The sequence below is a fragment of the Dipodomys spectabilis genome, unplaced genomic scaffold, assembly GCF_019054845.1.
Source record: "Dipodomys spectabilis isolate Male_0828 unplaced genomic scaffold, ASM1905484v1 ptg000054l, whole genome shotgun sequence".
Classification (NCBI taxonomy): domain Eukaryota; kingdom Metazoa; phylum Chordata; class Mammalia; order Rodentia; family Heteromyidae; genus Dipodomys; species Dipodomys spectabilis.
In genome coordinates, this window is record NW_024870731.1 from 11,516,692 (window position 1) to 11,544,527 (window position 27,836).

Sequence of the window (27,836 nt, forward strand, 5' to 3'; positions counted from 1 at the left end):
TCCCAAATTACTCAAGCTGATTCAAAACTTTGGCAAAGTAGCAGGTTATAAAATTAACCCCCAAAAATCAATGGCTTTTCTGTATGCCAACAATGAGAAAAGTGAGGCTGAAATTAGGAAAGCAACTCCATTTGTAATAGCCCCACAAAAAATAAAATACCTAGGAATTAACTAAAGAAGTGAAGGACCTCTATGATGAAAACTTTAAAATCTTAAAAAAGGAAATCAACACAGAACTTAAAAAATGGCAAAACCTCCCATGCTCCTGGATTGGAAAGATTAACATCGTGAAAATGGCAATACTTCCCAAGGCTATCTACAAATTCAACGCAATACCTATCCAAATTCCACCCTCATTCTTCAAGGAAATAGAAGAGGCAATCCAAAAACTCATATGGAACAATAAAAGACCCCGAATAGCAAAAACGCTCCTCAGCGGAAAGAACACTGCTGGAGGAATATCAATACCAAATTTCAAACTCTACTATAAAGCCATAGTAATCAAAACAGCTTGGTATTGGCATAAGAACAGACCTCAGGACCAATGGAATAGAATTGAAAACCCAGAAATGAACCTACAGACCTATAGCCATCTAATCTTCGATAAGGGAGCTAAAACAATAGAATGGAAGACAGACAGCCTCTTCAGTAAATGGTGCTGGCAAAACTGGTTAACTACATGTAGAAAACTAAACCTAGATCCTTATATATCACCCTGCACCAGAATCAACTCCAAATGGATCAAAGACCTTGAACTCAAAGCAGACACTCTGAAAACATCACAGGATGGAATAGGAGAAACCCTGGGTCTCCTTGGCTCAGGCCGAAATTTTCTGAATAGAGACCCAGAAACACAACAAATCAAAGAAAGGTTGGACAAATGGGATTGCATAAGGTTGCAGAGCTTCTGCAGGGCAAATGACATAGCTAGCAAGATCAATAGAAAGCCCACGGATTGGGAGAAGATCTTTACTAGCCATACAACGGACAAGGGTCTCATATCTAAAATATACTTGGAACTCAAAAAATTAAACCACCCAACAACAAATCCTCAAAGAAACAACTGCCCAATAAGTAAGTGGGCGAAAGACTTAAAGAGAAGCTTCTCTGAAGAAGAAAGAAGGATGGCCAATAGACACATGAAGAAATGCTCAACCTCCCTAGCCATAAAAGAAATGCAAATCAAAACAACATTGAGATATCACCTCACTCCAGTTAGAAGGGCAAAAATCAAGAACTCTAACAACAACAGATGCTGGAGGGGATGTGGACAGAAAGGAACCTTACTTCATTGTTGGTGGGAATGTAAGCTTGTTCAACCACTTTGGAAAGCAGTATGGAGGTTCCTCAAAAGACTTCACATAGAACTCTCCTATGACCCAGCAATCCCACTCTTGGGCATTTACCCTAATGTTTACAAAAAAGACCACACTAAAGCTACCAGCACAACTATGTTTATTGCAGCATTATTTACCATAGCTAAGATATGGAACCAACCCAGATGCCCCTCAGTAGATGAATGGATCAAGAAAATGTGGTATATATACACAATGGAATTCTATGCCTCCATCAGAAAGAATGACATTTCCCCATTTGTTAGGAAATGGAAAGGCTTGGAAAAAATTATATTAAGTGAAGTAAGCCAGGCCCAAAGAAACATAGGTCCTATGGTTTCCCTTATTTGCAATATCTAGTATAGGTATGAGTCAAGCGGAAAAAGTCAGAGAATGTGATGTTAGGAAAACAAACCCTCAAATATGTATTTTAATGTTTTTGTTTCTTTCATGCATGTGTTTCTAACGCATTTATAAGATTATTTCTTTGTTGCTTTGTATGTCCCTCCCCCACAGAGTAACCCCCGCTTTCACTATATTTGATGTCAGTATAACATGTGGAGGAGATGGGGACAAACAAGTCGTTTAAGGATTCAGGTGGACCTGTTGCAACAATGAGAAGTACAAAATGTCATGTCAAAACCAGCTTTACAATGTCGGTGTGGGGGGGGAAGGAGGGGGGTATGATTGGGTGGGGGGGAGGAGGGAGGCTGGGAAGGGAGGTGAAGGGTAAACAAAGGAGGAGGCTGCAATGCTTGGTAAGAAATATATGCATTATCCTGCCCATGTAATTGTAACCCCTCTGTACAGTATGTTCTCAAATAAAATAAAATTTAAAAAAAATAAAATAAAACACATCATCTACCTGGGCCTCAATAGCCAAAATCACTTGCATAAAACCATTTATGCCTTCTGTTAGGAAAGATCAAGCAGAGGAAAAGGAAAAGTGAGGACAGAAAGCTCAACCAATTAGATCAGATTTTAATCAGTGCTAGAGAGTAGTGCCAAGTACCACTAAGCAGAGTTAGAACAGTCAAAACAAGGAAGTCAAATCAGGCAATTGTGGAAAAAGGTCCTGCCTGGGGCAATGTTCACTTTTGAACAGGTAGGGTTTTCCCAAGATTGTTCAAAGGCCCAGACTCAGTTACCCTGGGGACAGTGGAGTGTTAAGTGTTCCATGAGGGGCAGTACTGCTTTAAGAGAGCAATGCAGACTCCTAACACTTTCCTCCCTTCAGGTTTCTTTGTATTATTTTTAATATAGATTTTTTATTGTAAAGATTCTGTACAGAGGGATTACAGTTACATGAATTTAGGTAATGAGTACATTTCCTATGGAGTATTGTTACTCCTCCTTTGTTTTCCCCCCACCATCCCTTCCCTCCCCACCTCTCTAACTCCTCCCTCCCCCCAAAGTTGTAAAGTTCGTTTTCAACATAGTGCAATGGGTCAACCTGTTTCCTTATTTCAGCATTTTGTCATTTCCCCTCTGCTCCCCAAATTAGAAAAATGTATATACAAGATGAAAGGTAAGTGAAAACAGGGGTTATACCATGGGGGAAGAACAAAAAAAAAATCACAATACATTATAAGTACATTGAAAACAACAGCAACAAAGATAAAAACCACTTGTGTCTGTATCTTGGGATTCATCTTGCTCAGCATAATCTTACATGGTCATATGTACATAGCTTTTGACCTTTTCTGCTTGTCCAAGACATATACTAGTTATTGCAGATAAGGGAAACCATGGGACCTATGTTACTTTAGGCCTGGCTTACTTCACTTAATATAATCTTTTCCAAGTCTTTCCATTCTCTAACAAGTGGGGAGGTGTCATTCTTTCTGATGGACGCATAGATTTCCATTACTCACACACACACACATACCCCACATTTTCTTGATCCATTCATCTACTGAGGGGCATCTGGGTTGGTTCCATATTTTAGCTATAGTGAATAATGTTGCGATAAACATAGTTGTGCTGATAGCTTTAGTATGACCTTGTTTGTGATCATTTGGGTAAATGTCCAAAAGTGGGATTGCTGAGTAATAGGGAAGCTCTATGTGTAGAGGAACCTCCATACTGCTTTCCAAAGTGGATGAACAAGTTTACAATCCCACCAACAATGCTGTCCGGTTCCCTTTTAGCCACATCCCCTCCAGCATCTGTTGTTAATAGATTTCCTGATTATAACCATTCTAATTGGGGTGAGGTGTATGATAAACCTACAGCCAGCATCATACTTAATGGTGAAAAGCTAAAGCCATTTCCTCTAAATTCAGGAAGGAGACAAGAATGTCTGCTCTCTCAACTCCTCTTCAATTTAGTATTAGAATGCCTAGATAGAGCAATAAGACAAGATGCAAACATAAAAGGGATCCAAATAGGGAAAGATGAAGTAAAACTTTCCCTCTCTGCAGATGACATGATCTTGTATTTAAAGAACCCCATGCAAAAACTCAAGAGGATAAAACAAGGCACATTCCATTCAATATGTATAATCAGACTCTGAGGAATCATCTGGTTCAAGAAGTAGAAAGGGACTATACAAGGAATGATTTAGATAGCGTATACAAGATACAGAAATGGAAACCACATTCTTAAAAGGAAACAATTTTCTTGTTGATTCTCTACATTTATTCTTTCTTTACTATACCAAACTGAACATCAGAGCACTTTCATAAATGTACCTCCTCTGGCAGACACTATTTTTCTTACCAAACTGCCACTTGCCCTTAAGATTTAAATAAAAAATCACTTCTCTTCAACTTCCCTTTTTCTGATTCAGATGCTTACACAACATTTAACCCATATTATTCAACTCTAAAATTAACCGTAGTTTAGTGAAATGACTGGTTTTAACTAATTTCTACTTTTTGTAGAATAGGACATGTGTTATTCTATACTCAAGTTAAAACACAAGAATTTGAAAAATAATTTATTCAATAAATCAGAAATTTCAGTATAAAGCCCTTATATGAGAATTCATTAATTATATTTATTCTACTCAAGCACACAAATTGTATGCTTTAAAAGATTTAAAAGAACAGATAACACTTTGCTACACTGAGCAATAGGACATGAGATGTTCATTATATTGTTTTTTAGAAGTATTATAAATAAGGTGAAGATGCTCATTAACCAATATACATCAAACATATAGGGCCAAGTATTATCCCACTGATCCTCAAATCTAATGTAAATTCAATAGGCAATGACATAGTTTTAATATTCTAATGTGAAAATTACCACAATAGTACATGTTATTATTTTCAGCCAGAATCTTTTCAGATCAAAAAATTACCCAAAATGATGTGGAAACAGGCTTTACAGAACAGGTATTGCATATAAATATAAGAGCATATTAGGCTGCATTTAATTACTGGTTCAAACAACAACCTCATGTAGCTTTTGACAAGTAAAATAAATGTGCTCAAAAAAGAAAGAAATGGCAGAGGAGGGAGGAGTTGCGGAGGGGGGGAAAAAGGGATGATAGGGGGAAAATAAAAGAGAGGGTAACAATGCTTGATAGGAAATGGACTCATTACCTTCCTCATGTAACTGTAACCCCTCTGTACAGCATCTTTACAATAAAAAATATATATTAAGAACAAAGAAAGGAAGAAATGTACATATCATCCAATTTGTAAAAAAATAGTTTTATTGTTTAAGGTCATAGAGTTCATAAGCAATATATGATAATGATGACTAACATTGTGAAGATTAAAAGGTGTTTGTGACTTTAAAAGAAATAAATAAATAAAAATGTGCTCAATAATTTAACTAAAGAAAATGTTTGCTATTAATCCTAGCTAGTTATAGTAGGAGCTGGAAAGATATGAGAAACTAGATGATGAAATAAAAAGAGAGGAAGAGATGAAATTCTTCAAAATAATTATTTGATGATTCACTGTAATGTTTTTGCAATAATTAGAATTTATAGAAAAGAATAATCTTAGCAATGTTACTTTAAAATGCTCAGAAGAAAAACATGGTAGTGTTTATATTTTCAATGAGTAAAAGTTATTACCATAGGAACAGAAAAACTTCTATACATAAATAAGGGTAAATATCAGTCTCTTCTCTCAAAGGGATCAATCAAGGTTTACTCAGAGGCCAGAAAATGAGTCACAGGAGTAAACAAAAAGGAGAAGGTGGAGGAGGTAGTGGTGGAAGAAGGTGTGGAGGAGGAATTAAAAATAACGTCACATTCAATTTGAATTTAAGAAAGACAATGTAACATTTATAAGGAAAAGTATTTGTGGTTTATCAGAAAATCTGCTACATTTTATTTGAAAATCCTACCAATAGACAGATTAAGGCAAGTATCAATAGGAAAACACATAGTCCACTGTAGGACCTTCAAGAATAAATAATGTCAAAAATCTCAAGGGGAAGTATCTCCAAAAACCTCAAAGACAGAGCTGCTAGGTTTGCTATTGGAAAATAATTTTTTAAAAAATGAACTATTGAAATATACCCAACCCTATAGAAAGTTGTTTTTCAGTTATGCTGAGAAAAGGAGCTATGAAGAAATATAACAGACTAATAAAGCAATTTATAGGGGAAATCAAATTAAAACACCTATAAAATGAAAACATCTTTACAAAAATACAAGCACCACTGAGAATACTGTTGTGAAGAGATAAAATTTAACTATCTTTACTCTGTGATTACCATTTTCACCCTAGAACAACATTGGTGTTTTTTTTAAGTTTTTAAAATTTGTTAATTTGTTGAAACTTTCATTCTTATATTAATGTGAATATGCATGATACTGTCCCCAAGTATTTAAGGTATGATAAATTGAGATCTTAGATAACTGTTAAATCAACAATACATAAAGTGTGTCAATATTAAAATAGCCAAATCTGTTAATCTCCTCATAGACGTACAAGAATAAAAGAATAAAAGAACCAAGACTGGGGTTTAATTCAGGGCCTGGGCACTCTCCCTGAGATTTATGCTCAAGGCTAGCACTCTACTACTTGAATCACTTTTTATGGTTAATTGGAGGTCAGAGTCTCATGACCTTTCTTGCCCAGTCTAGCTTTGGACCAGGATTCTCAGATCTCAGCCTTATGAGTAGCTAGGTTTAAAGGTATAAGCCATTGGTGCCCAGCTTCAAGTTTTCAAATTTTGTGACAAAAAAATATAAAGACTTTATATAACTGATACAGTATAAAATTTATAATATTAAATATAAAACTATGAATTTGAGTTCACTAAAAAGTGATCTGACTTGAATGTCTTAGAATCTTTGATAGCTAACTTAACTGTAATGGATGTATTTTCAATTTTTTCAAAGGAGATTTGTTTTTGAGTAAGAATTCATATAACAAAAACTGAAATATAATTGATATATACATACACATATATAGACAGACAGACACACACACACACACACACAAACACAATGCCAATGTGTTGTTGATGTAGATAGACATCTCAAGGTTTGAGAACAGTTTATAGCCAGGAAATTTTGCCTTATATTGTGATTGCACCAAATAAGATATTGATAATAATAATATTGATAATCATATCAATAAATAGTATTATAGAAGAGTTATATAGAAGCTATCAATAGGATGATTCCTTTTGCAAAAGAAAATATATTAATTTGCAATTGTGTTCTTTTACAACTGCTTTCTCAGAAACAAAGTTTTAAATTATAGCTTTAAGCTATAAATTCAGGATACTTACCTAGAAAAGTGTAAGATGAAGATAGCCACTAATTTTTAATACAGCGAAAAAATTTCTACATAATATAGGTTATAAAGTCTTTCTAACTTTCTGAAAGGTCTTTAGCTTTTTAAATGATATTGGAATAGAAATCGTTAAAACAGTAAACTTAAATTTTAATTAATTTTTAATAATACACTGGAGCATGTTGCTGGTGGCTCATGTCCATCATCTTAGCTACTCAGGAGGCTGAGATCTGAGGATCACAGGTCAAAGACAGTCTGGGTAAGAAAACCCAGGGACTCTTGTCTCCAATTAACCTAAGCAAGAAAAAAGCCAGAAGTGGTGCAGCACAGCAGTACAGGGTAAGCCTTGAGAGAAAAAGAGACAGTGCCCAAGCTCTGAGTTTAAACCCCAGGACTGACACCAACACAAAAACAAAAACAACAAACAAAAAGAAATTGAAATAATCTATTGTCCACTTCATAATAAATTAATATGTAATACAATATGTATTATTTACAAAGAGCTCATATATCCTCCAGCAACACCAACATTATTCCTTAGACAATTATTCTATTAAGTTATTAATAAAAGAAGCTCGGCAACAAAAATAAAAACAAATGTATATATTTTATTACCTATTTGAACTTGATATATGAGTATGGAAAGTAAAATTCTTGATGCATTTATTTCAAGCATTTAATTTCAAAAATAACTTTATTAAGTATCCTAGAGAAGTCCTGTATAAAACAGTAACTGTGAGCCCATCTGGCAGGACAGTTAAGTATTTTTCAAGTAATCGATGAATATTGAAAATAATTCCATTATTTTACATTTTATGAATATAATTTATGAATAATTTTATGAGAATAATGTTAACAGAAAACTAAATATCAAGACATTATAATTTAGCACTGAATGTAATCTTATTTTAATGAAAAATCTAACACTTTTAATCTGGAAATGAAATGTCTGGCTCATATTGTTTGCCTATCTATAACTCTTAATAAAACATTGCCAAACTACTCTCCCCAAAGGGACAGTACTAATGTACATGATATTATGGGACAGTCCCTATTTCTTTATTTTTCTTAGAAAAAAATAACTAATACAAATCTTATGAAATGGCATCTCATACCAGTTTTAATTAGCATCTCTCTGACTGCTATTGAAAATATCTGTGGGTCCAGAGAAACATCAAAGCTGGGAATGAGGAGGTGATACTGGTATATTAAGAGATTATACAGAATTTGTTCATATAATTAACACAGGCTGGTAAATACAATCTGGATGGTTGGTGGGCAGGCTGGGGATGTATAAGAAAACCATGTTCTAGTTGAATGTAAGTAGCCAAATAGACATTTCAGATAAAGTTAAAGCAGTCTAGTGTAGAATGTTTCTTATGAAAGTTCAGTTTTGTTCAATTCATGCTTTCAACTTTGAATGAGACTCAAACAAATTACATAGGGCAATCTACAAGGCCATATACTCAACCAGTTGTAAGTCTGAATGGAATACCCTCCCGTAAATATTGATTAGATAAAGATATAGCTATAGCTATAGACACACAAACACATATATATGTATACATATGCATACATTATTCTATATGTATCAGTGTATTCCATTTATATGTATGTGTATATATACATGTATATGTGTGTCTGTATATATAGTATAGAGAATAATATAGAGAATAATGTTTGACCAAATATCTACTACCTATGGCCCAACAAAGATGACACAACAAATTACCACCTCATCTGATTACTGACCATTTCAGTCATTCACTGAGAGATACTAATTCATATGTGTTGTGTAATTTTTATGTTAGCTATCTTTTACTTAATAACATATGGAAATTAAAATAAATAAAAGTATGGAAACATAAAAATTTTAATGTAGTAGTAGAAAGTGAAATGCATATCATTCTTACACAGTTTAGATGGAATCTTTATTTATAGTAAATTATATATTAGGAGACATGCAGAGTGAAATTATTTTTATTTCATTTTTTATTATCTGTAAGTATGCAAAGGAGTTGGCCACTTAACAAAGCAGTTAATGAATATATCTCGATCATCCTTGTCACCCTTCCCTTTCAATATTTCCACTTATTCCCACAGTCGTGCCTTCCCTCAACTCTTTTTTTATATTTTTTGTTCGTTATTTTTTTGTCAGTTGTGGGGCTTGAAGGCCAGTGCTCTACCACTTGAGTCATGGCACCAGTTCCAACTTTTTCTGTTTATGTGGTGCTGAGGTCCTCTTGCATGAAAGGCAAGCACTCTACCACTGAGCCATCTTCCCAGCCCTCACTCTTTTTAATATTGTAGCATATACATGGGATTCTTGACTGCATTCTCCCCAACTTCTCCCCTTCATTAGTCTACTCCTTTCCCATTGACTCCACCTCACACCTTTGGAGTACACACTTCCTACATTTTTATTTTGACTAAGGAATTACACTGATTTCTCCCTTGAATTCAGTGTATTTCAGTTAATAAATTTTTATTCCCCTGCATAATACCCAACATTTATTTATGAACTAATAAGCTGAATCTAACTTCCACATATAAGGGAAAATATGGAAACTTTGCTCTCTGGGCCTAACGTACTTCACTTAATTTTGGCCAAGTCTTCCCATTTCTTTTAAAATGGTACAGTATCATTCTTCCCAATGGATGAGTAAAATTTCCATTGCATATATATAATCACACTTTGTTGATCCATTCATCAAGCCACTAAAGGGCATCTGGGCAGATTCCATTCCATATTTTGTCTATGATGAATAGTGCTATAATAAACATGATTGTGCTGGTAGCTTTACTATATCCTAGTTTGTAATATTTTGTGTAAATGTCCAGGAGTGATATTGCTGGATTAAAGTGTAGTTCTATGTTTAGTTTTTTGAGGAACCTCTACATTGCTTTCCAGTGTGGTTAAAGAAGTTTACATTCCCACCAGCAGTGTATCAGGGTTCCTCTTTGGCTGCATTCTTGCCAGAAAATCAAAGAGATTTGATAAATGAGACTGCATTGAATTAAGAAGTTTCTCCTGGGCACTGGTGGCTCACGCCTGTAATCCTAGCTACGCAGGAGGCTGAAATCTGAGGATCACAGTTCAAAACCAGCCCAGGCAGAAAAGTCCAGTGAGACTCTTATCTCCAATAAACCACTAGAAAACTTGAAGTGGGGCTGTGGCTCAAGTGGTGGAGCACTCGCCTTGAGCTGAAGGGCTGAGGGACAGCGCCCAGTTCCCCAGGCCCAGAGTTCAAGCCCCATGACCGATGAAAAATAAAAAAACAAAAAACAAAAAACAGAAGTTGTTTCTGGACAGGAAAGGACATAGCCAACAAGCTAAAAAGAAAACCTACAAAATGGGACCTACATATGAGACAATGGCCTAAGATCCAGAATACTCAGAGAACTTAAGAAAATTAAACCCTCAAAGACCCAACAACCCAATTAATAAATGGACTGAGCTAAATAAAATCTTCTCAGAAGAAGTAAAAATGGCCTTTAGACACATCTCTAGTCATAAAGGAAATGCAAATCAAAACAACACTGAGATTCTACCTCACCCCAGCTAGAATGACCATTATCAAAAAAAAACAGTAACAGTAATTTAAAGGAAAAATATTTTCCTTTGAATATCTATTATAAGAAAGAATAACAAAACATAAGGATGGTTATAATGATAATTTGAATAAATGAGTGAATAATAGGGAAATTTAACAAAATACCACTTGTTTTCATGATAAGAATTGTTTAGATGGGGCTGGGAGGGTAGCTCAGTGGTAGAGCGCTTGCCTTGCATGCCTGAGGCCCTGGGTTCGATTCTTCAGCACCACATAAACAAAAAGAAAAAAGCCGGAGGTGGCGCTGTGGCTCAAGTGGTAGAGTGCTAGCCTTGAGCTGAAGAGCTGAGGGACAGCGCCCAGGCCCAGAGTTCAGGCCCCACAACCGGACCCAAAAAAAAAAAAAAAAAAAAAAAGAATTGTTTAGAGCATTGATTGTACACATTCCAGTCAAACTGCTCAGCAATACTATCAAAAAGAATTTTTTTTCTTTGGTGTAGTACTGGGGTTTGAACTCAGGGTCTGGGCACTACCCTTAGTTTTTTCTCTCAAGGCAGATATTCTATCACTTAAGCCACAGCTCCACTTAAGAGTTTTTTGGTGGTTAATTGGAGATAAGAGTCTCATGGTCTTTCCTGCCCGAGCTGGCTTTGAACCAAAATTCTCAGATTTCAGCTTCCTTAGTACCTAGAATTATAGTCATGAGTCATTAGCACCCAGACCAAACAAAAAATATTTTAATCTCCATTTTAGACAGTGAGAATGGAAGCTAGCAAGTTAAGCAACTCATTTCAAGGTCACTACAAAATTAAAAATTGAATTACATTTTAGAAATTCATTTTAAGATCCCCATGTTATTGTTCTAGAACAACAGCACTAGAAAAGAATGCCAAAGAACTGCCATAAGGAGAGAGACAATACCCTTGCTGGCTTGACACCATGTTTTCAGAGGAAAAATATGGAAAAGGCATGCATGGACCATGGAAAGGAAAAGCAGAATGCCACAACAAAGGAGATATATTTGAAAGAACTCCAACTCTAAAAGGTCAAGGGATAAATAGAGGGAAAAACTATGGATTAAAAAGATTAAGACAGATTATTATAATGGGCTATATGACCAGAGATGGTAGACAAGAGGTCAGCTTGCAAGAAAGGCAGTAAAAATAGACAACATTGTAATGCCTGGGGCTGGGAAGGTAGCTCAGTGGTAGAGTTCTTGCCTTGCATGCATGAGGCCCTTGGTTCGGTTCCTCAGAACCACATAAGCAGAAAAAGCCGGAAATGGCTCTGTGGTTCAAGTGGTACAGCACTAGCCTTGAGCTGAAGAGTTGAGGGACAGCACCCAGGCTCCCCCCCCTCCTCACCCCTGCAAAAAAATTGTAATGCCTAAGCTTATAACAGGAAAATCTGCAAAGAGAAAAGGGCAGCTGCAAAACAGACTTGTATCATATGAAATGCAAATAATTGACACTAAAGCTTTACATCTAACTAGTAGTGTGGAGTTTACAATAGCTTTCACATATACTGTACATTCTCAATATGTATGATATTGTCCCCAAAGGGATAAAAATTAGCTCATACAGTTATAGTGAGAAATCTTATATAATTCAATAGTTTATAGCCCTCCAACAGTCTACAAAGTACACAGACATCCAGTATGTCTATGTGTACTATGGTATTAAAATTTCATGAGAGAGAGAAAAACTAAGAGACAGTTTTCTAACAAGGCATTTTAGAAGAACAAAATTTTTTTTTAAGGTTCAGAAACACTGATAACATAGCTAAGCTACAGTAGCTAGGACTATAGGCATGAGCCATCAGCATATTATACTTAGGTCATTTTAGGCCAAAACAGTACTCTTGTTTATACTCTGAGTGGCATGGAAAGCCATTGGATGGCCTTAAAATAGGGATGACATGATGATTTACCCTTTAGAAACATCACACATCACTCAACAGAGCAAAAGCGTTGAGAACTTGGACCATCCTTAGAAAAACTAAGAAAGGACACAGATATGTATTACTCCTGGAAACAATATCAGGCTACTGAATACTGGACAGATAACAGAAGATAAAAGCACTGTGTTCTGGTGGCTCACATCTGTAATACTCACTTCTCAGGAAACTGAAATCTGAGGACTATGGTTTGATGCGAGCTCAGGCAGTAAAGTCTATGACCTCTTATCTCCAATAAACTACTCAGAAAATGCTGGAAATGGCATTGTGACTCAATTGGTAAAGTGTTAGTCTTGAGCAAAAGAAGCTTAGGGATAGTGCCCAGGCCTGGAGTTCAAGCCCCAGGACTGGCACAAAAACAAAATAAAAACAAATGTAAGATAAGAAGGATAAAAATCATATAAATACAAAAGAAATTCAATTGGAAAAGCTGAGTGAAGCCAGACAACAGTGGCTCATGCTTGTAATGCTAGTTACTTGGCTGAAATCTGAGGATCAAAGTACAAAGCCAGACTAGAAAGGAGTCTGTGAAACTCTGATCTCCAATAAACTACCACAAACTCAGATCTGCAGCCACAGTTTAAGTAGTAGAGCTCTAGCCTTGAGCAAAAAAGCTCAGGAACAGTACCCAGGCCCTGAGTTCAAGCACCAGAGTGGGCACAAAATTAAAAAAAAAAAAAAAAACCTGAGTGAAAAAAGGAAAATCAAGTTACACAAAAGGGTATCAAGCTTCAATTTACCTTTTGAAGAAACAACACTTACTCAAATAAATGGACAGAATTAAGGCATCATAAAAGACAATGCTAAATGTACCTTAATTCCATACTTATATACTAAAATTTAAAATCTGTTTTCTTCAGTACACATATTTCCTGTTTAGAACCATGCCATAATTTCAATGTGTTCTTTACAACCTTCATGTTGGAATTTAATGTCCAATGCAGTAATATTAATGGTTGAGTGATTAGAAGGTGATTAACACATGAAAACTCTATATTGATAGCATTAGTACTTTATGAAAAGGCTGGAAGCTAAGCTTTCTCTTCCCTTTGGTCAAGTAAAGAAACAGTGTGACTCTCCTCCAGCTAGGAAGCAGCATCTGAGAAACAGGGATAGGCTACCATCAAATACAACATCTTCTGAAACCTTGATTTTAGATTTCCCAGACTCTACAACTTTAGCAAATAAATGCTTTATAAATTATCCAGTCTGTAGTATAAAAGGATCAACTCTTTATACAATATTTTTATATTTACTCCTTTTCTAGTCATTCAGATATATTCATAATTTAGGGGGGAGAAAGGAGATTTATTTATACTTTTCCTCAGTACATACATTAGTAAAGTACAGAAACTCAGAAAAATATATTTAACCACTAGTTTCTGGAAAAGCCAGATAGTTATTTGGGCTCTTAAATGTAAACTTATACTAATAACACATTTAATTTCAAGCCTTTAGCCTTAGCCTCTAATTCTTAAGCATATTGGACACTCCCATACAGATCATGGACCTTCCTAATTTAAACGCCCATCATCCAGATTACTCTTGATATCTCTTGACAATTTTCTCTTGACATCTTGATATCTCTTGACAATTTTCTCTTGGTCTCTTTTAATCTCTTCAAAATAAACTTCTAGCAGAAATAATATTTAACACGATAAATCTTATATTAATCTCTCTTTTGAAAATCCTTCAGTAAGATGTAATCCTAGGGCTGAAACTCATAATAGAATCTAAAAGACCCTCTGTAGTCCTTGGCCACGTGTGGCTTCTCGCACCACTATTGACTGGGCTCTCTGGGTTCCAATTACACTACCATGAATGAAATTCTCAACAAACAAGTTCATTCCAGCTCAAGATTTTTAACATAAATTTTTCTGCAGGCTGTAATATTTTTGTCTTACTGTATCTAAAGAACCAAAGGTTACTTACTTCTTGTCTAATGTCTTTATATTACATATGCTCAATACATTAGTTTGTTTAGTCACATAACTTCTGAGAGACCCTGTCCTATCATTTCTGCATAACACAATTATGTGGGTTAGAGGAAGGCATATAGTAAGAAAGAGACAAAAGGGGCTGGGAAGATGGCTCAGTGGTAGAGTGCTTGCCTTGCATACCTGAGGCCCTGGGTTCGATTCCTCAGCACCACATAAGCAAAAAGAAAAAAAAAGCCGGAAGTGGTGCTGTGGCTCAAGTGGTAGAGTGCTAGCCTTGAGCTGAAGAGCTGAGGGACGGCGCCCAGGCCCAGAGTTCAGGCCCCACGACTGGACCCAAAAAAAAAGAGAGAGAGACAAAAAAAGAAACAAAATAGGGAAAATAGTTTTTTTTTCTCTCTCTCTCAATTCATTAGCACAAAGATTATGCCTTACACATTACTGGCACATAGTAGGAACTTATTTTTATGGTGGGGAAGTAAGACACAGTCATCATGCCAGAATGCTACAAGTGACATCTTTATTTTTTTTTAAAAAAGATTAGATGCAAGAATACTTATGAATTTTTACTTCCAACAAATCTAGCTTGCCTAAAATATGGGTAAAAATCAGCCCAATCTAAAAGTACTGTTAACTAGTAACAACTATGCGGAGATAGTAAATCTCAGTCACAGGGGTAGAGGTTTATACCTAAATTCATCAGTCAAGGATAAGAAAATATAGCTCACTTTTTTTCTCTTGATAGAAGTAACCACAATTATATCCAAGTGACAGGAAAGAAAATATGGTATAATTAATCCTACTTCCTGAAGCCTCTTTATTTGTATTCCATAAGGTACTTTTGTATATTTGAAAATTAGACATAAAATGTCACACATTGGCCACATCTTTCATGGACAATACCTCTATTTTCTCAGATACTAAGTGGACAACATTTTACCCCAAATATTTTCCAAAGTTCTTAGTTCTCAAGTAATTTTTTTAGTCAGCAGTTAATTCCTATTCTATATTTCAATAATCTCCTTTTTCTTGTAATCAAGAAATAAAATATTTAAGACAGAATGCTAACTTCTTTGACCTAAAAAGTCAACATGTAAGGAAGGCAAAAATAGATGCCTGGCACTCAGTTTTAAATGATCAATTTTATTAATTAAATCCAAAACCTGCTTCTTGAATTATTGACAGATACTGCTACTAAAGTTCAAGAGCTCCCAACCCAGTGTTATAAAACCTACCAAAATGTTAAATCATCCTGAAATGTTAAATCCTGTGAGGATGAATTAAGCTGGAAAACCATCTCAAATTTCTGCTTTTTAAGACAAAAAAAAAAATGAGGTCTTCTTTCATTATTCTTCCTACAAAGTTATTTTTAGTAAGAAACTCCTGGCGATACGATTGGATTAGATAACTTTATCAACAAATTCAGTATACAATCCATTATGAAATGTCAACAGGCCCTCTTAACTATAAATATGAGTTATAAAAGACAAGCTTTAGTCAGTTCTTAATCCTTCTGGATTTGGTTTCCTGTATTATGTTTGTTACTGTACTTTGATCCTATAATAATTTTCTAAGCAGACTAACCCTAGAAGGTTATAGTCTTGTTTCTGTTTCTCTTGCCCACTCTTTTAATACGTAATGCAATATATAAATACATGTATATATACGTATATGTATATATACTTTTTACATGTGTGTAATACACTTATATATATATATATATATATATATTCATTTGGTAAAGAAATAACGCTTCTAAAATATGTGATGATTCTCTCTTTAACCTATACAACAAGATCATCATTCCTTACAATCTGAGATGAGGTTTTCTACAACAATGGTAAGTATATAGAGGTCTTTCTTCCCTAAAGAATGAAGCAGAAAAAAATTGAAAAAGAATACTTGTTTTGATATTGAAATAGACTGTTTTAAAATTAGTACAATGGCACAGAAAATAGATAAATGACATTTAGAACTTTTCAACCTTCAAGAAACAAAAAATAATGTTTCTAACACTTGTGGAAAAAAAGTAAATCACAGATTCAAAAATGTAATTACTAAAATATGCACATTCTCATTAATCTATAAAATGTCCACATTTTCTTCATTAATCAAAAGCCAATCAGATACATAAAAAGATATTCCTCTAGTTGGCAAGGATGTGTGTTTACTAAATCTTACTAAATGTATATATTTATGTATATAAGCCAATGGAAAAGAAATTTTAACTAGAACTGAAAATGGGACTTAGATTCAAATTAACATCTTTTAACCTATTCCTTTGGTAGTAGTTGCAAAATCTGTAACAGACTATCACTTCATTATCTTCCCACAAGATACTGGATTTTCTCTAACACTTCACAATACTTCTGAGATAGCGTATTTGACATAACACCTCTGCTTCTCTCCAGCATTTAACAAAAGAAAAGGCAAGGAGGAGACAATATTGGTGTTACAACTCATGAACATTCAATTAATTATATACTCTAAACCATTCTTAACTGTTTTACTATAAGCATCTAATGTAATCTTAAATTCAGGTTTTCCTTTAAAGGAATTAATACATTGTAAAATTCTTCACTCAGTTTTAACTGATCATAATCATTAATTAATTAAATAACAGTAGTGGATAAGCTCTGTTTAAAACAAAGCGTATTATTTCAAGGTTTTTTTCAGTGATGTTTTTAAAAAAGTTATCTTTCAATAGTTAACAAAAGTTACCATTCAACAAAGCAGTTTATGAATACAAAAGCATCTCAATCATGTCATACCTTCCAACACTTTCACATATTCTAAACCCACCTTTACTTTTCTTAATTTCTTAATGAATATACAACAAATTCTAGTCTGCATTCTTTTCCCATGCAAGTGGGTATAAATAAATTAACTGAAGTATAACAGATTCGCTCTATGGAGAGCTCAAATAGCATCATTTGTAGACAGATGAGGTCAAACACAACAAAATCAGCACCTGGAAATGGATACATGCAAGAGGAGGGGAGCAGTTAAGGGGACAGGGATCAATAAATGAAGGGGTGATTTTTTTTTTGAATTAACGAAATCAGAGTAATAAATTGTACCCTTTGAAGGTGATTCTGTATTAAATCTAGATGGAATCACTCAGAGAAGCAAAAATGCTTTTTAACTCAACCACCTTCTTGATATATCCAGACTTTCTTCATTATACTAATATAAAGTTTAAACTGTCTTCAGTGAAATTATTAAGTTAAGATGGAACAAATTGGCATATAATAATGATAATGTTTGTAATAATGTTCAGAGATACATAGTTACCTACATGCATAAACAATCTAAGAATTCAGGTTTGAAAAATTAAAGAGAAGGAAGTTTACATGCTTCTCTACTATTCAAACCATTCACAAATCTACCTTCCAATGCGTTTATTCCAGTGTTCCTCAGTATCAGAGTGCTTGGGTACAAACACTCCAGAGAGTAGAGTCAGGCTCACCTTGAGCTTTTATGGCCTCACCACAGCTTAACACTTATTCAGCCTTAGTTGAAAAACATTTGACAATATAACTGCTGAAAAATTCAATGTTCACTTACATGTGAAAACCTGTATCTTGTACATATAATTTCAATAGTGCCATGTGTTCTGTGATACTTAAGGGCCTATCAATGTTTCCATTATAAGCTCTGGTTTTCAAAGGTTTCTATATCCTGGCCTATAAAAATAGACTCCGGTCTGTAAGTTGGCATATAAAGTACTGGTATCAGCCCAATAGAACAGTTTTTGTTCCAAAGACTAAAATAAAAATCTGTTTAGTAGTTTTAAGTTAACAAATTTAAAAGAATGTAGAAGGAGGAAAATACAGAATGTTTTCAAAAACACATACAGACATATACAAACAGACACACATGCACAAAAATATTCTAATGTTCAATGTCTTACTATTTTTTTTAAATTTCAAACTAATTTCACAAAATAAAGTTTTGATACTGTGTAAATGATAAACCTGAAGAATTCTAATTAAAAACATTATACTAATTACTAAAAAATAATAAATTTTAAACTATGTAAGTAAATCCCAATCATCCCCATGTTTGAAGTTTGATGAAAAAAATTATTTCTAGTAAGTCAAAACTATTTCAAAGATAGGTTTTAACTTTTAATTAATCGGTAAATCTAAATATATTTCAGATTAGGATCTTAGATCGTATCTTCACTGTATGAAACAAGAAGTTTCTCAAACATATTACTTGGATGTGAGGAACTGAAAGAGGTCTATCATATACTCTATTAAAGGACACTAGGGAAGTGGCGCTGTAGCTCAAGTGGTAGAGCGTTCGCCTTGAGCTGAAGAGCTGAGGGACAGCGCCCAGGCCCAGAGTTCAAGTCCCACGACCGACAAAAATAAATAAATAAATAAAAATAAAGGACACTAGTTTTCTGTGTATTTCTACTACCATAATACATATGGTTTCTTCAAAAATGTCATATCACAGTTTCATTTTTAATAAGTACATAATTCTCAACAAATTTGTGTCTATTATAAAGCATGTAACAGATTATTTGGAGTAGCCATCAAAACTATGAGTACTTAGTTAAGGCCAGCCCTCCACATTTGTGGATTCTCAATTCGATTCAACCAAAAATGGAAAGTTATTTGTGAAAAACTAAATTGCATCAGTACTATGTCCCGACTATTTCCTGTTATTATTCCCTGAGCAATACAGTGTAATAACTGATATTGACTCCGAGTTTTTTAAGTAATGTAGAGATGATTTAAAGCATACAGGAGGGTGTGTGTGTAGTTTAAGTGAATATTACACCATTACATGTGAAGGACTTGATTTTGTAATCTTCAGGGAGTCCTGAAACCAATCTATGCTTTATTAAAGGAAAACTATCCTTTATTAAAGGAAAACTATCCTTTATTTAAAAATATTATATTTTGGTAAAATATATATAACATTTTATCTATGTAAGTATATATTTTAGTCATATTAAATATATTCATAATACTATACAACCATTGCCACACTCCATCTCTATACATCTTTTCTATAAAACTAAAACTCTGCACCCATTAAGTAATAACTACCCATTTCCAAACTCTAGAAATCACCATTCTATTTTTGGTCTCAATGATTTTTGTGAATAATTTATTTCATTTACCATAAGGACCAAAGATCTATCCATGATGTAACATATATCAGAACTTCTTTTTCAAGTGGAATAAGATTCAACTATGTATCTATGTACTATAATTTTGCCTATTTTTCATCTAGTGATACTCAGTTTGTACATTTTACTTATTGGAAATTCGTTTAAAAATAATAACCAAAAGAGAAATTGCTACAGGTTTTGACTTGAATATGAGTGCTCTCTCCAAAATGCAGGGTGAAACTTGATTGCCATTGCAGCAACATTTGAAAATGGGACAGAGCAGGAATAGTTTGAGTCATTAGTAATGTCCTCTCTCTGGACTGAGTTCTTTGCCATTTCAGGACTACATTAGTTAACACTTGTGTTTTTTCTTTTGTTTTTATCCACAATCATTCTGATGAAATAACAAGTCACTCTCATTAAATATAAGCCACCTGAGTTGGGAATTTCCAGCTTCCAGAATGATAACCAAGAATAAGTCAGTTTTCATAACCAATTAATCAGAATCAAGTGATGTGCTATAGCAACAGAAATGACTAAAATATCATAGCATATACTTTAATTTTTTGGAGACATCATAGCATTCACTGTATCATAACAATTTTACATCCCAAGCAACAGTGCACTGGAACTCCAATTTTGGCAGATACTTGTCAAGACTTCTGTTACTTTTTTGCATTACCCATTCTGATGAGAAATAGCTTAGTACTCACTCATTGTAGTTTCAATGTGCATTTCTCTAATGATTACTGATGAGCATTGGAAACATTTTTTTTGTATATCTGCTCTGAAAAAAATGAGTTCTCTAAATATTATTACTATTAATTTCTTATCATACCTAACTCTTCTTTTAACCAACTTATAGTTCTTAATTTAATATGTTGGGGCTGGGAAGGTGGCTCAGTGGTAGAGCGCTTGCCTTGCATGCCTGAGGCCCTGGGTTTGATTCCTCAGCACCACATAAGCAAAAAGAAAAAAAGCCGCAAGTGGCACTGTGGCTCAAGTGGTAGAGCTCTAGCCTTGAGCTGAAGAGCTAAGGGACAGCGCCCAGGCCCAGAGTTCAAGCCCCACGACCGGACCCAAAAGAAAAACAAAAAAAGTTACCTGGCTTTTTAATTTAATATGTTGGTACTTTCTTTTTATGCAAAAACTTCTAAATTTTCTTTCAGGCTGATTTAACTTTTTGTTGAAACCTGTGAAGTGTCATACTCAAACAGAACATTTGGCTGTTTTCTTGTAATAATTTATAACTTGAGGTCTTATATTTATGTCCTTGATCCATTTTAAATTAGTTTTTTTTTTTTTAATCATGTTAAGTAAAGGCTAAACTACTTTGTTTTGCGGTTAGCCATTTTTTCCTCAGGACCACTTTTGAAAGACTATCGTATCCCCATTGAATGACACTGACAGCCTTGTCAAAAGTGAAACTTATTTTTGTGTTGACATACATGCAGTTGCTTTGCTGATTTACTTAAGTCTAGTGATTTCAGGAGATTATCAAAGTTATCTACATTTTAACCTATAAATGTATTTTTATTTCTTCATTTCCAATTTAAATATTTTTATCTAAATGTTATGGCTTACACTTAGGATTATATTAAATCAGAGCAGTAAAAATAGGAGAAGATAGCTAGGCATCAATGGTTCATACCTGTAATCCTTGTTATTCAGTGGGCTGAAATCTGAGGATCATGATTCAAGGCCAGCCCAAACAGGAAAGTCTATGTGATTCTTATCTCCAATGAACCATCAAAAGAGCTGGAAGTAGAGCTGTGGCTAAAATGGTAGAATCCAACCTTAAATGAAAAAGCTGAGGGACATTACCAAGGCCCTGAGTTTAGGCCCCAAGTAGCAAGCAAAATGCATGCACAAATAAATAAATAAATGGAGAAATTTTCTGTCTTTCACCTTTCACGTGATATCTACTATTGGTTTTCACAAATTATATCATGCTGGCAGTTTACTTTTATTGTTTGATTACAGAGTTTTTATCAGAAAAGATGCTGAATTTTATCAAATGTTTTCCTGCATCAGTAGAGATGATCATATAATTTCTTTACTTTTTCTTAATGCTGTACATTACATTGATCAACCTCTCATATGATTAATCATCTTTGCATTCCAGTAATAAATTCTACTTAATCCTAATATTACTAGGAATAAGTACTATTAATATCCTCCTCAATTTGGTTTGTTAGTGTTTCACTGAGGAATTTTACAATAATGTATATATATTTATTCTTTCTGACCTTAAAATTCCATTTTTAGGCACCTATACTATGAATGCATTTACACAACAATGAAATTATATATTTATTAGAAAATTTCACAGATTCTGTTTTGTTTTATGTAGTGGTCTGGGGCATAAACACAGAGCCTGAGGTTTTTCTGCTCACAGCTAATGCTCCACCATGTAAGCCACAGCTCCACTTCTAGCCTTTTGCTGGTTAATTGAAGGTAAGAGTCTTATACACTTTCCGGTCCAGGCTGGCTTCAAACCACTATCCTTGCTGCTCAGCCTCCTAAGTAGCGTCAGTGAGCCACTGGTGCCCAGCTTAGAAATTTTTTAATGGCAAAATATTGAAATCAACCTAAGTTTGTAGCAGAGATTTATTACATATATTATTATACATCATACAGTAGAATTACTATAGAGCTATTTAAAAGAAAAAAGTGAAGTGAAAGTAGCAAGAGCTTATGCTTCAGTAAGGGGAAAAAAAGGAAATAATAATACATATACTTGTATTTTTCTTTATATGCATAAGGCAGTCCCATAAAGATAAACAGTAAGAAAATAATGATTAATGATTCCTTATAAAAACAATGTAATAAATTATGGTAGCATTCCTAATCAAAGTTCAGCATCAAATATTATAAGCAAAAGAATACAAGCAAAGAAATACAATGCTATACTTATGTAAGAATTGAAAATTAGATACCATACTACTGTACATACAGTGCAGTAGTTATAAACATTGGTATGTATAATAGAATCACCTAGAAATCTTATTAAAATCTATCTCTGAATTCTACTCTCAAAATTTCTGACAAGTATGACTTGAATGAGGCCAGCTAAGTCCTTCTTCTTAATATTTTCCAATAAATGCTACAAACCACATTTTGAGAGTAACTGTTCTAGAAAATTACCCCTTCAAATTGACATGCAAAAATTCAACTGCTATTGCAAGATTAATGTAATACAATTAATTTTAGTAATTATTAAATAATTTTTTCAAACTTAAGAAGTTTGGATAGTTTGGATAGAAAATGAGTTAGATTATTCTAAACATTGGTGAATAAAAGAAAAATGGGAGATAAGGGATTTACATTGGACTCCCAAACTTAACTTTCTATTTCTGACACTAAATGGAAAACAGTGCAGTGATTAGTGGGTATAAGTTGACAGATAATAAATTGAACTAAGGTGCAAATTATGTCACATAACATTAATTTCAAGGGGACAAACAGCTGTGGTTCCCTACAGTGACATTAACTATAGAATTAACCTACTTATTTTTAAATTAATTGTATATGCAACTAGCTTGTGGTCCATATATAAACCACATCAACCTCTACAAAGCTGCTATGGGTTCAATTACATTGTCAACTATTTCAAATCGTGAAGTCCTAATCCCCACTGTTGCATATAGGACTTAATAACATATAGGACCTAAGTTAAAATATTACCATTAAAGCCAGGCACTGGTGGCTCATGCCTATAATCCTGAGAGGCTTAGATCTAAAGATCACAGTTATAAGCAAGCCTGGGCAAGAAAGCCTTTGAGACTTTTATCTCCAATTAATGAATGAAAAGCTTGAAATGGAGTTGTGGTTCAAGTGGTAGAAGGTTAGGCTTAAGGAAAAAAAAAAAAAAAAACTCTTCAGTGTTCAGATCTGAGTTCAAGACCCAGCATATACATACACACACAAAAAGTAAGACCTAATACAATATGCCTTGTTTTCTTATACAATGGCAAAATTTGGATACGTTAACAGGAAAGTCTATAAAAACAAAGGAAATTCTGGCAGAAATTCTCTTTTACAAATCTTAGGAACCAACTTTGAAATATCCTCATCTGACTTCTAGAGTTCAAAATTGTGTTTCCCATACTTAGTAGTTTCTGTGTTAAAACAGTCCTAGAAAAGCAATGGAACAACAATACTCACAAGACAATATGTTGGAAATTAACTATACAACTTGTTGAGGGGGAGGGGTGATAAGTTTGACAAATAATGTACTCATTCACTACCTTACATATGTAATTTTAACCCCTCTGCATATCACCTTGACAACAAAATTAAATTTAAAAAATGAAAACCATCACATAAGCGTCCTGTTCTACTAACTTTTTTATCATTAAAATGTAGAATAACTATCAGTACTAAAATAACAAAAATAAATAGTATTTGCCTCCAATGAGTTCACAGCCTAATGGTTTGCTATTTAAGAAAGTAAGAAAATCCATTAGTCAATGATAAGATTGCAATATTAAAGGGGAATGAAAATTAAATGAGTCATCAAGAAAAATAAATGACACCAACAATGAATTCTACTTTATTTTATTGTCATTGTCTCAATTATGGCACCTATTATTTATATATTTGTTCTTAGCAAGAAACCTAACTTAGTCTCTGTCTTTGTGTACAACATCATCACACTGTTGACAACATAGTTCCTGACAGTATATTTCAAACAATTTCCCTGATTAAAATGTTACCACAAATAACTTAAAAGAATAAAAGGAACCATGTATGGTGAATCATGCCTGTAATCCCAGCAATTGAGAGGCTGAGACAGGCATACTGTGAATTCAATGTTAGTTTGGATTACATGGAGTAAATAACCCAATTAAAAATAAAATTAAGAATAAATAATAGTATATTCCCAATTCAAAGTATTAGATGTACATAACTTCAAAATATTACTGTTTAGAATAAGTAAATTATAAATAGTGAATATAAAGAATAGTAGCAATATCATAAATTATCATGAAACATACCAGTTCTCCTCAAAAAACTCGATAGGTAAACACACACACACACACACTCCAAATTATCTCAAATTTTAAAGTAGTAAAGGATGAAATCCATAGGTATCCCTTATCTGTGAATGCCTCATAACATACTTATATCTATATCCACAGAAAGTTTATCTTAGAAATCCAATCTAAAGATTTCAAAATTTTAAGTGCACAATAAATACCTTCTATTTACTCTACACTTCCAAGTTACTGTATTTTTTTTTTTTTACAAATATGGCCTTGATTACAGATGAAATGTTAACTTTGAATTTGTCATTTTATTTGCTACATTCTAATCTACTTACTGAACTAACCTAACAATCTTATAAATATGGCTATCCATTTGTTTCTCTATATAGAATTAATAGTATTCAAGTGCTGGGGATAAATTATAGTAAACAATGAATATTCTGTAGGGATTCCCCTCTATTTTCTTTTCTTCTCAACAGGATTCAGTTGCATGGTTTAGGAATCCAACCAGACTGCTGTCTTTCCTCTATTGTATCATGTGTAAATTTTATAGCTCCAAATATTACTAAAGTAGAAAAGAATACTTCTTGATCAATTTATATATAATATTCGAGCGTCATCACTATTCGTTAGGCCCTAGAGAGAACATCTCTTATTAGTCCCACAATTAAGTGATTCTGCAACCAGCCACACTACTTCTGCCTTTTAACAGTTCCAATCAGTAACAGAACTAGGTGTAATCAACAGCAGCAGGGGGCTTTAGGAAGCAAAACAAAACAAAAACAGTAGGAATCTTTACTAGAATACAGTAATTGATACAAGAGAATATTATAGACTATTTCAATCCAAGTTAAACTAACATATTAGGTTACCATCAGGAAAGAAATCAAGAGGATAACATTTAAATATCTGAAAATATATTTCAAACACTTAATCAAGTTCAAATGAAAAGGATGACTAGCAAAATGATTTTCATCAGTCTCTGAACTTTTGTCCATTAGCTGAATAATTACAGCCCTCCCTTACATACTACTGCTACCATTTCATCATTGTGTATTGAAAAAAATTAAACCCTCTCCAAGAAGAATTGGCAATATTCTTACTCTTCTTAAGAGACATGTAAATTTTTATCTGCGTATGTTTTATCAGCATAATTTTTATCATGATAATCTTAAAATGTAATTTAGCAAATGTCCCCAATTCTTTCATTCTCCTATCTTTTATTCCCTACCCTAGATTGTATGGCTAGTAAAGATTATGTTTGGTGCCATTCAGTAACATACAAGTAGCATAATTTTAATTTTTATATAAAAAAAATCAATGCCAATGCTAGTATGATGTAATGACTACAAATTTTAACTACACAAAAATTCATAAATGGAAATGTTACCATAGTAACAACCTAATCAGACTGCACACACAAATAGCTGATTTCATAAAATAGTTCTATAACTACTTATTATAATAGGTATAACAAGATAGCTATAAGTCCCCCAAACTTGTACTTCCTCAGTCTGCCAACCAAAACAAAATATAAAAAATGGAATGGCAATTTACGATTTTACTAGTATTTCTTTAAAAAAAAATTTTTTTTTTTGGGGGGGGGGGGGGGGGAGGTCCGGTCGTGGGGCCTGAACTCTGGGCCTGGGCGCTGTCCCTCAGCAATTCAGCTTAAGGCTAGCACTCTACCACTTGAGCCACAGCACCAGTTCCGGCTTTTTTTTTTCGGCTTATGTGGTGCTGAGGAATCGAACCCAGGGCCTCATGCATGCAAGACAAGCGCTCTACCACTGAGCCACCTTCCCAGCCCTCTTTTAAATTTTATAAAACAAAAAATTAAAGTTTGTTAATATTTAATGCATCTAGTTGTAAAGCTCTTTATCAGATATGTTCCAACCTACTGCTGGAATTTCACACAGAATTAAAAAATTAAAAACTGAATGCACTTAGTGGCAATTACTTCTATGTATGAAATACCATGAAAGTTACTCAGCAACTATCTTTCTGTGCTTTAAAATATAAAGGAACAAAGAAAACTATTGTGCATCTTCCATCTAGCAGATACAATAAGATAAACTTTAATGAAAATATTAATCATTATCTGGAAATCAACATTTTTTATAAAAAGATACTTTTCAAAAAATGTTTCTGGACTTTTGCAGCTGCTGCTTAGGGAAGATTATGCATTAAATATAAACATTTAGAGTAGAGAATGTTGATATCAATTTATGCCTATGTGTGACAAAAAGTCAGTTCATGATTAAAGCTTTGAATACAAAAACAATTTACACTGAAAATGCTACTTAATATCTTATCCAATATAAAAACTTGGAAAAAATTATATTAAGTGAAGTAAGCCAGGCCCAAAGAAACATAGGTCCCATGGTTTCCCTTATTTGCAATATGTAGTATATGTATGAGTCAAGTGGAAAAGGTCAGATAATGTGATGTCAGGAAAACGAACCCTTAGATATGTATTTTAATGTTTTTTTCTTTCATGTATGTGTTTCTAACGCATTTATAATATTATCTCTTTGTTGCTTTGTATGTCCCTCCCCCACAGTATAACCCCTGCTTATACTATATTTGATGTCAGTATAACTTGTGGAGGAGATGGGGAAAAACCAGTTGTTTAAGGATACAGGTGGACCTGTTGCAACAATGAGAAGTACAAGTTGTCATGTACAAAAACGAGCTTTACAACGTGGGGGGAAGGGGGGGAGGGGGAGAAGGATTGGGATTGGGGGGGAGGGGGGAGGCTGGGAAGTGAGGTGAAGGGTAAACAAAGGAGGAGGCTGCAATGCTTGGTAAGAAATGTATGCATTATCCTGCCCATGTAATTGTAACCCCTCTGTACAGTATGTTCACAAATAAAATTAAATTAAAAAAAAATCTTATCCAATATAATAAAAACATTTTTATCATATAAGCTAAAAAATTACATATTTAATCTCTCAACTCATTGAAATACAAATCCTTTCAAACGCTTTTTAAATTTTCTACTAAAAATTATTTCAGATGGTAATAATTTTGTTAACTTTAGTTATTACTTTTCTACCATTTCTAAGAATGTATCTTTTATTATAATCAAATAGAATTTTGTTTTCCATATCTGATTCAACTATTGTGGAGGAAGCAGGCATTTCTTTTAATTTTTGTTTGTTAAAAAAAAACCCACATTTAAAAGGAAAGGAATTAAAACTTAGTCCTTGTTAATTTCAT

At 33.7% G+C, this 27,836-nt stretch overlaps 1 protein-coding gene across 7 annotated transcripts in view; it reads right to left on the reverse strand.

The window, feature by feature from the left end:
- Positions 1-27,836, reverse strand: part of Tbc1d5 (TBC1 domain family member 5) — a 484,073-nt gene that overhangs the window by 311,842 nt on the left and 144,395 nt on the right. The window lies entirely within an intron of this gene.